This window comes from Loxodonta africana, chromosome 15 (assembly GCF_030014295.1).
Source record: "Loxodonta africana isolate mLoxAfr1 chromosome 15, mLoxAfr1.hap2, whole genome shotgun sequence".
Taxonomy (NCBI): domain Eukaryota; kingdom Metazoa; phylum Chordata; class Mammalia; order Proboscidea; family Elephantidae; genus Loxodonta; species Loxodonta africana.
The window spans coordinates 70992738-71002863 of NC_087356.1; the positions used below are offsets into that span (position 1 = coordinate 70992738).

Here is a 10126-nt window from a genome sequence, read left to right on the forward strand (position 1 = left end):
GAAAAATTAGTGCAAATATTAGGCTCATTTTTTGTGCAGCTCTTCTCTCCAACGTCTTGGTCCATCAAGTCCTGGTTGCCACAACAGCTTTTTGATGCCTTCAAATAGATGTGTCTCGTATAGGATTTGTAATTGTTTTCACTGTAAGTAACGGTCTTTTACATTTTTCTCTGCAGGAGCTGGAAGAGAAAAATCACTTGTGTTGTTCTCTTTTGAGATCGTTACATGTTATATTAATAGCCACAAATGTTGGCTTCCTGTCAAAAATTGTCTTCTTGTCTATACCTTACCTGATGAATGTGGTTCTGTGTACTGAAGTTTGCTATTTGCAGGTGAGATTAACTTCTGCTAAACTATTGGAAATAGCTTGAATGGCCTTGAAATCTGGGACTTGGGTTTTGTTTTTTTTGTGTGTGTGGATTTTTTTTTTTTTTATTACTAATTCAATCTCTTAACTTGTTATGGGTACATTCAGATCACCTATTTCTTCTTGAGTCAGTTTTGGTAGTTTATGCCCTTTGACTAATTTACCCATTAATCTAAATTATCTAATTTGTTGGAATATAATTATTCATAGTATTATAATCCCTTTAATTTCTGTAAGGTCAGTAGTAATGTCCATTCTTTCATTTATGATTCTAATAATTTGAATCTTCTCCCTTTTTCTCTTGGTCAATTTAGCTAACGGTTTGTCTACTTTGTTGATCCTATCAAAGAGCCAGTCTTAGCATCATTGATTTTCTCTATTCCTTTTCTATTCTCTATTAATTTCTGCCTTAATCTTTATTTTTTTATTCCTTTTGAATTGATAGAACAACTAGACAAAGGATTAATAAAGAAATAGAAGACCTGACCAATATTATAAACCATCTAGACCTAACAGGCTTCTATAGAACACTCCAGAAAACTACAGAATATACATTCTTCTCAAGTGGACATAAAACATTATCCAGAATATACTGTATAATAGGTCATAAAACAAACTTCAACACATTTAAAATGATAGAAGTAATACAGAGCATGTTCTCTGACCACAATACAATAAACTTAAAAATTAATAGCAGAAAAAATGCAGGAAACTCACAAATATGTGCACATTGAACAGCACACTCCTAAGTAACCAATAAATAAAAAGGGAAATAAGAAATACCTAATGATGAATAAAAATGAAGACACAGCATATCAAAATATGGAATGAAACTAAAGCAGTGCCCCAAGGGAAATTTATGACTAGAAATATTAGTACAGAATAAAGATCTCAAATCAATAACTTAAACTTCCAAATTAAAACACTGGTAAAAAAGAATCTAAATCTAAAACGAAAGGAAGGAAAAACACCTCCACAAAAAAGGGAAGAGAAAACAGATCTTTATATGAATAGCATTTCTGTATATCATTGGAATTAAAATAACATTTCTATAAATCTCTGGCGTCTAACTAATGGCAACACCATATTTCCATGTCAAAGAGATGGTATATGTATTGGAGTTTAGCCTCCTGATAACCCACCACAGAATTCTGTAATTGGGATCTGCCTTTAGACAAAAAAAAACAAAACAAAAACAAAACAAAAAACAGGAGAAAGATGGGGAGAAAAAAAATAAAGGAAACTCATATTACACTTGCACGGATTTCTTCAAATTTTGACTCCTCTTTGTATACTTTTTGTATTTCTTAGGCAATTCCTTTTTATATTTTATCTAGAGTTTTAAATTGCGGTCTCTGGGAAAGATGCTATAGTGAGTTTAAACACTTAGTCAAAACCAACAACTTCAGAATAGAATCAAGAGTTTTGCTGTCCTTTTGCTTTTCTGTAGATCTGCCCCTACATAAGAAGGTTGACTGTTAAAACATGAAACCAACACATCCATCAGAAAGATTCTTGGTTTGACACCTGTGTTCACACTCTGGTGTCCTGTGTTCTTCTTTGACGTTTATCATTCTGACAAAGACGAGGAATGTCTCAATGGTGACTGAGTTTATTCTGCTGAGCATCCCACACACAGAGGGTCTGGGGACCATCCTCTTTATCTTGTTTTTGTCTTTCTACCTCTTCACCCTGACGGGGAACCTGCTCATCCTACTCACAATTGTCTCCTCCACTCGGCTTCACACTCCCATGTACTTCTTTCTGTGCAAGCTGTCTGTGTGTGACATATTTTTCCCTTCAGTGAGCTCCCCCAAGATGCTGTTCTACCTCTCAGGGAACAGCCGAGCTATCTCCTATACAGGCTGTGTGTCTCAGCTCTTCTTTCACCACTTCCTGGACTGCACTGTTTTCTGTACACCGTGATGGCCTATGACTGCTTTGTGGCCATATGTTACCCTCTGCGCTACACAGTTATCATGAGTCACAGAGTGTGTGCCATCCTGCCCATGGGGACTTCATTTTTTGGCTGTATTCAGGCCATCTTTCTAACCACTCTCACTTTCTAGTTGCGCTACTGTGGTCCCAATGAGGTAGACTATTACTTCTGTGATATCCCAGTGATGCTGAAGCTGGCCTGTGCAGATACCTCAACGCTGGAGATGGTGGGGTTCATCAGTGTGGGCCTCATGCCCCTCGGCTGCTTCCTTCTCATCCTCACCTCCTATAGCTGTATTGTCTTCTCTATTCTTCAAATCCACTCTGCAGAGGGCTGACGCCATGCCTTCTCCACCTGCAGTGCCCACCTCATTGCCATCCTCCTTGCCTTTATGCCAGTAGCTATCATCTACCTGCAGCCCACTCCTAACCCCTCTCTTAATGCAGCTGTTCAGATTCTGAAGAACCTGGTCACCCCCATGATGAACCCCTTGATCTACAGCCTAAGAAATAAGGAAGTGAAATATTCTCTGAGGAAAGTGCTATAGCAGCTGAAGTTACTTTCTGAGAAGTGACAGAGAGAGATAAGTAGCTAACAATTCAATAGAACTACACTGCTTACAAAAGGTATGCTCTAGGGAACAAGACACTGCCCCTGTTTTGATGAGGAAGCTAAGACTTGAAGAAATAAAACGACTTGCTCCAGGTGACGCAACTAATAACCTATCCTGTCCTGAAAGCATTGTATCTTTCCAGTTGGCAAAAAAAACTTGGGCCTTCTTTCTCTCATTCTTTATTTTCCTCTATTTCCTTTCCCACATTTTCTCCTCCTCTTATCTTCCCCCTCATGGTCACTTCTTCATGTTGCCTGCAATAACCATCTCCTTGAATGTCTGCTTTGGATAAGTCCTCATTTGTTAGTTTAGACGTTGTTAAAAAAAATAGTAGAGGTGCAACCTCATCACTTCAGGTGGCATCCAGCAATTTTTGAAAAACGACCATGGTGTATAACAAAAAAAAAACTTCTGACTGGGACCTAAGACAATTCTCTAGTGGGGGAAACAGAGGTACCACTATGCTATATTGCTTACAAAGCCTGTCAGTCTTAGACCTGAGAATAGGTCTTGGCTGGGAGCTGGCACAGTGGGAGAAAGAGAATGTGGACAGGTCAGCTAGCAGGAGTCTACAGGAGTAACTGATTCTGTTGTTTTTCAGTATTAGAAAATTTCAGCTTGGTTTTGTATTGTTCAACACAGCCAGGGCTCAGTGCTGAGCCACGGCTGTTCTTGCTTTGTGTTTTTGAACACTCTGCTTACTAAAAGGCTGTGACATTTTCCCTTTCCATTTGCATTTTTTTTTTCCTAAATGTTGGGCTTAGCATGCTATTTCAATCCAGGCAGAAATTTGAAGGAAAGAAAGGGCAATGAGAAGAGAGTGATGGGAAGAGAACGCACTGAAACAGAGGCAAGCCTTCCTTCTCTTGGTTCTTTCAGAATTAGAGAGTAGTCAGGAATCTGCCAGCCTGAGCTGGCACCAACAACATGGTGCTTTGGCCTCATATCAGTGTGGTGAGCCAATGTATGCTCCTAAAAAGGGGGACATCTTTTTTCTCCTAACCTCTCTTAAGCTCCCAGGACACTTTTACTGCTGCCTGTGAGTTTTTTAATTATTTTGTTTGTGTATATGTTTTGTTTTTGTTTTTTTTTGCAGTAAGCAAGATCCTAAGGTGGGAGTTAGAAATACAGCTCAAGACTTGGTAAAATCCCAAAACTACCCCAAATTTCTGTGTCTGTCCCTTTTTATTTCCCCATTTCTGTTGCAGCCTCCTAATTGTTGCTGCTCACATAAATTAAATGACATAAGTTTTAGGAATAAAGTTGGAATGCCATTTATTTTCATTTTCATTTAAGTAGCTGATATTTGAGTATTACTGCTGTGGTGGCTTGCATGTTGCTCAGATACCTGAACCTATGCCACTGGTATTTCAAATACCAGCAGGGTCACACATGGTGCCCAGGTTTCAGCAGAGCTGCCAGAGTAAGACAGACTATAAAGACGGGCCTGGTGATCTGCTTCCAAAAATTAGCCAATGAAAACTTTATGGGCTCAAGCATACCAACAATTGTGGGATGGCACACGACCAGGCAATGTTTCGTTCTTTTATATGTAAGGTTGCCATGAGTCAGATCTGACTCAACAGCAACTAACAACAACAATCTGCACTAGAGGTGAAGAATGAAAAACTAAAGAAACCATGCTCCTAGCCTTAACAATCTCTTTAAAGAAACATGTATATCATATTATACAAAATATATGATGTCAAATCCCATAAACAGAGTATTGTAAAAAGTGTTATGAAGGAAAATCTCCTGCAACAAGAATGGAAGGTTCTGTCTTCTATATGTTTCTGCCAATCATCCAATTTTTTTGGACCCAGACCCAATTCAATACATAGGCGTGTCACCAAGGCACCTATACAATCTCCCTCTCAAAATTCTCCCACAGGAGGGAAAAGGATATTAGCATGTCCACTTCAGAAAAATTGCCTACCTCTGCCAAATGTGACATCTATCCTAGGAAAAGAACTTGCAAAGTGTTCAAAGATAAGGTCCTTGCATTTAAGTATTACAGTTGTGTGAGGTGCCAAAAGGTCAATACCTGGGCCTTGAAAATCATTTCCAAAAATTAGCACATGCAATAGACCACCAATCAACTTAGGTGTTCATGATGTCAATATCTAGAGATTCTAAATGTCTGAAGGCTTATAATGGGAAGGCATTGGATATTATCCCTTCCCTTTCTCATTGTTCTCTCTTCTTGCCATCATCATCTGGCTGGTTTGTTGTAAGCTCACTTTATATAAAAAATGTTTACAAATAGAAGTTAAATAAGAATTCATGAGTTATCGCTACTCACATGACTTGAGCTGAGTTTGGAACCAAGCCTGTTGCCAATGAGTAGGTTCTGATTCATGGCAAGCCCATATGTTACAGTTCTACAGAGTAGAACTGAGTGCCATAGAGCTTTCTTGGTTGTAATCTTTACAGAAGCAGATCGTCAGGCCTTTCTTCCATGGTGCCACTATGTGAGTTTGATCATTTTAAAAGTGATTGGTACAGTAATTTTTATGAAAAAAGTGATACAAATTTCCATTCACATTTGGCCTGGAAACCCAGGTTTTATGCATACTTTGGGTTAGTGAATCTCCTCGTAGTAACTTAGTAACAAGGGATGGAGAAGAACAGTGTTCTGCAATAGGTTCATGTTCTCTTTCTTCTCTCTCTGATGGTAAATTTAAATCATGCCATCTATATGAGACCAAAAGGTCAACGACTACTCTAAAGTGAAGATGAGAAGATAAGGGGGTAGGGAAACCAGAGTACTGGAAATGGGACAACCAGAAGGCAATTAGAGAGAATGTTGACACATTGTAAAAAATGTAACTAATGTCACTAAACAATTGGTATAGAAATGGTCAAATGGGAACCTAATTTGTTGTGTAAACTTTCACCGAAAAAACAATAAAATATTATTTAAAGAAATTAAATCATACCTCCAAAATTTAGCTTCCTCAGAGCTACAATTACATGTGGGGCTCCTTCATTTCATCAAGTATGAGAAATACGGGTAAGCTTTTCACTTACCGAAATATCTTTCTTTCAAGCTCTCTCTACACTCATTGAAACATTTTAGAACTTCTGATTCTCATGCCAGTATCTCTTCTTATTTTACTCATACTATTCATCATAGCATTCCTTTTTCCTATGAGCTGTAACATAGCATTGAACTGATTCTCAACAGAGCTCATATAAAAATGTGGTTTCACAGCATGCATGGTAAGAGTATCATTTTAAAGCTCCTTCACTACTCTCATAGTTCTATGTCTTTTATTCTACCTTCCTGGAAAGTTCTTTCCAGGGTCTTCAGCTGGACAAACACATCCTTTTCATTCAAGACTCAGTTCAAATATCATTTTCTTTGTGAAACTTTCCTTGTATCAAGCAGAGTCACCTTCTCATTTCTCTATTTTTTCGACTAGATTTTAGAAAATCATCTATCCATTGTGTCAGGAAAAGTTTTGTCAAATCATTTTCTAAGAGTAAAAGGTAGATACTGGGAGGATAACAACAAAAAATGGTCACTTGAATATTGACAGTACAGAATTGACACTCCATTTGTTAAGCAAATTAAGGTCTGAATTCCAGATGAGTTTTTGTTGTGGCTGATAAGCCAGAACCTCAGTCTCTACATCTGTCAGTAATTTTGCACCTATTTAGCATTTCCAGAGTCTTGAGAGCAGATTCGTCTTCTATCCCTTGGAATGAAGCTTCAAGGACAGTCACAGCTCTTTCCTTTAAAGATCTTTTACCAAATTAAAGAAACATAACAGCAGTTATATTTTCCATTTGTTCAACAAACAATTAGTTATGGATCATTGTCTTAGGCCGAGTTCAGGGCAGAGAAGTAGAGTAACAAACAGCTTTGGTCCAAAAGAAAATGAGCTGTTTTGGGCTAAAAAGGCTAGTGGATCTTTATTAGGAAAATTATCAATCACCGGGAAAGTAGACTATAATAAGAGGAATTTATCTTAAAAAATGTTGTCTGCCACTTATTAGTTGTGGGCCTCTGTATCCTCCTCTGTAATTTGAGGGTAGTAATAACTTGTCTGATGTAGTACCAGAAGATGAGCTTCTCAGGTTGGAAGGCATTCAAAGTATGAATGAGGAGGAGCTACCTCTTCAAAGTGGAGTCGACCTTAATGACATGGATGGAGCCAAGCTTTCAGAACCTTTATTTGCTGATGTGGCATGACTCAAAATGAGAAGAAACAGCTGCAAACATCCATTAATATCAGAATGTATGAAATATTAATCTAAGAAAATTGGAAATTGTCAAAAATGAAATAGAATGCATAAACATCAATATCCTAGGCATTAGTGAGCTGAAAGGGACTGGTATTGGCCATTTTTAATTGGACAATCATATGGTCTACTATGCTAGGAAAAAAAAAAAAAAGGACAGTTCATTATAATAAATAGATCAATTCACCAAAAGGACATAACAATCTTAAATGTATACGTACCGAACTTAGAAGTATGTGTTATGGATTGAAGTGTGTCCCCCCAAAATATTTGTAAATCCTAACCTCTATGCCTGTGATTATAATCCCATTTGGGAATGGGTAGTGTTTGCTATGTTAATGAGACAGGAATAATGTAGGGTGTGTCTAGAGTCCGTCTCTTTTGAGATATCAATGAGATTAAACAAGCATGAGAGAAGCAGAGATAGGGTAAGATAGATGCCAAGACAAATGGAGACCTCCAAAAAACCAGGAAGCAAAAGCTGAAGAGACTAGGACATTCCTCCAGAGCTGGCAGAGACAGGAAGCTTTTCCCTAGTAACAGTGCTCTGAATTTGGACTTCTAGCCTCCCAAATTGTGAGAGAATAAATTTCTGTTTGTTAAAGACACCTGTGTATGATATTTCTGTTATAGCAGCAACCGTCTTAGTTGTCTTAGTTATCTAGTGCTGCCATGACAGAAGTAACGTCATAGAGATAAATTTACAACACATAGGAAAATCATATCTGATGACAAAATGGTGGACAATCTTACAGTACTGGGAATCATGGACTAGCCAAGTTGACACACTTTTTTTTGTGGGGGGGTGGGAGACACAATTCAATCCATAACAATAACTAAGATAGCATGTGAAGTAAAAGATTGTTAGAACTGAAAAGAAAAATGAAAAAGTTACATTTATAGTATGGACTTCTTCACGCCACTCTTAAGAATTTATATATAACTATTCAACAGAGAATCAGTAAGTATATAGAAGAGTAAAAGATAATAACTAAAAACAGGATCTAATTAGCATTTATAAAGCATTTCACCAACCAATGACATAACACACATTTTTTTTCAAGCATCCATGGAACAGTCACCAAGATAGGTCATATATTGGCCATTAAACAAACCTCATTGGATTTAAAAGGATTAAAATTGTACAAAATGTGTTATCTGATCATGATGGAATCAAGTTAGAAATCAATAACAGAAAGACAACACAATGTATACAAACATTTGGGAATTAAATATTACATTTCTAAATAACCCATGGGTCAAAGGTGAAGTCTCAAAGGAAATAGAAAAATACACAGAACTGAATGAAAATGAGAATATATATATATAGCATTATAAGCTTACATTAGAAAAGAGTAAATATGAAACCAATAATCTAAGGTCTTACCTCAAGAAATGGGAAAATAATAGCAAAATAAACCCAAAACAAGCAGAAGAAAGAAATAATAAAGATACCTGCAAAAATCAATGAAATTTAAAACAGAGAAAATGAAACGAAAAGGTGGTTCTTTGGAAAAACCACAACAATAACATTGGTAAGCCTCTAGCCAAACTGACAGTAAGATAAAAAGAGAGCAGACATAAATCACCAACATTGGGAGTAAAACTGAGGACATGACAATAGATCCTGCAGCCATTACATGATTACCATTAAACACAAGAAACAGCTTCATGCTCATAAATTCAACAACTGAGATGAAATGGATAAAGCCATTAAAAACTATAAACTACCAAAAATTAACCAATATGAGAGAGATAATATTCCTAAAACTACTAAATAAACTGAAATTCTAAGTAAAAAAAAAAAAAGAGATAATCTTAATATTCCTAAAACTACTAAATAAACTGAAATTCTAAGTAAAGCACCTCTGAAAATAAATATCCAGACAGGAGAGTTCCATCAAAAATTTAAAGAAGAGTTAGTACTAATTCTATGCAATCTCTTCCAGAAAATAGGAGATGAGAAAACACTTCTCAACTCATTGTATGAGTCCAGTATTATTTTGATGCTAAAATAAGACAATTAAAAAAAAAAACTTTTAGATCAACATCATTCAAGAACTCAGATACAATTTTCAGCTAAAAAGTAGCAATTAGAATCTAGCAATTAGATTTATTAGAAAGAATTATGTATTATAACCATACGAGGTTTATTCCTGAAATGCAAGCCTGGCTCGATGTTGACAGCCAATCAGGGTAATCCACCATATTGGTTAACAAGCTGTCTTGGTTACCTAGTGTTGCCATAACAGAAATACCACAGGTAGATGGCTTTAACAAAGAGAAGTTTATTTTTTCACAGTCCAATAGGTTACAAGTCCAAATTCAGTGCATTGGCTCCTGGGGAAAGCTTTCTCTGTCAGCCCTGGAGGAAGGTCCTTGTCCTCAATCTTCCCCTGGTTGAGGAGCTTCTCAGGCTCAGGAACCTTGTGTCCAAAGGATGCACTCTGCTCCCGGTGTTGCTTTCTTGGTGGTATGAGGTCTCCAACTCTCTGCTTGCTTGCCTTTCCTTTTTATCTCTTGAGAGATAAAAGGTGGTACAGGCCATACCCCAGGGAGACTCCCTTTACATTGGATCAGAGATGTGACCTGGGTAAGGGTGGTGTTACAATCCCCCCTAATCCTTTTAACATAATATTACCATCACGAAATGGAGGACAACACCACAATGCTGGAAATCATGGCCCAGCCAAATTGATACACACATTTTGGGGGGGACATAATTCTATCCACGACACAAGCTAAAGACAAAAAATCATGTGATTATATAAACTGACACAGAAAAAGTATTGAACAAAATTCAATACCCATTGATGAAAAAAACTCTCACTAAACTAGGGATAGAGAAACACTTCTGTAACCTGTACTAGGAATTCTAGCTAGTGTAATCAGACATAATAATAATAACAACAACAATAATAACAACAATCTAATAAAAGTCTTCCAGTTCAGAAAGGAA

The 10126-nt window shown here is 37.0% G+C and overlaps 1 pseudogene; it reads left to right on the forward strand.

Moving 5' to 3' along the window:
* The first annotated feature begins 1942 nt into the window (after positions 1-1942).
* On the forward strand, positions 1943-3115 carry LOC100663192 (olfactory receptor 10D1B-like; annotated as a pseudogene).
* The last annotated feature ends 7011 nt before the right edge of the window (positions 3116-10126 follow it).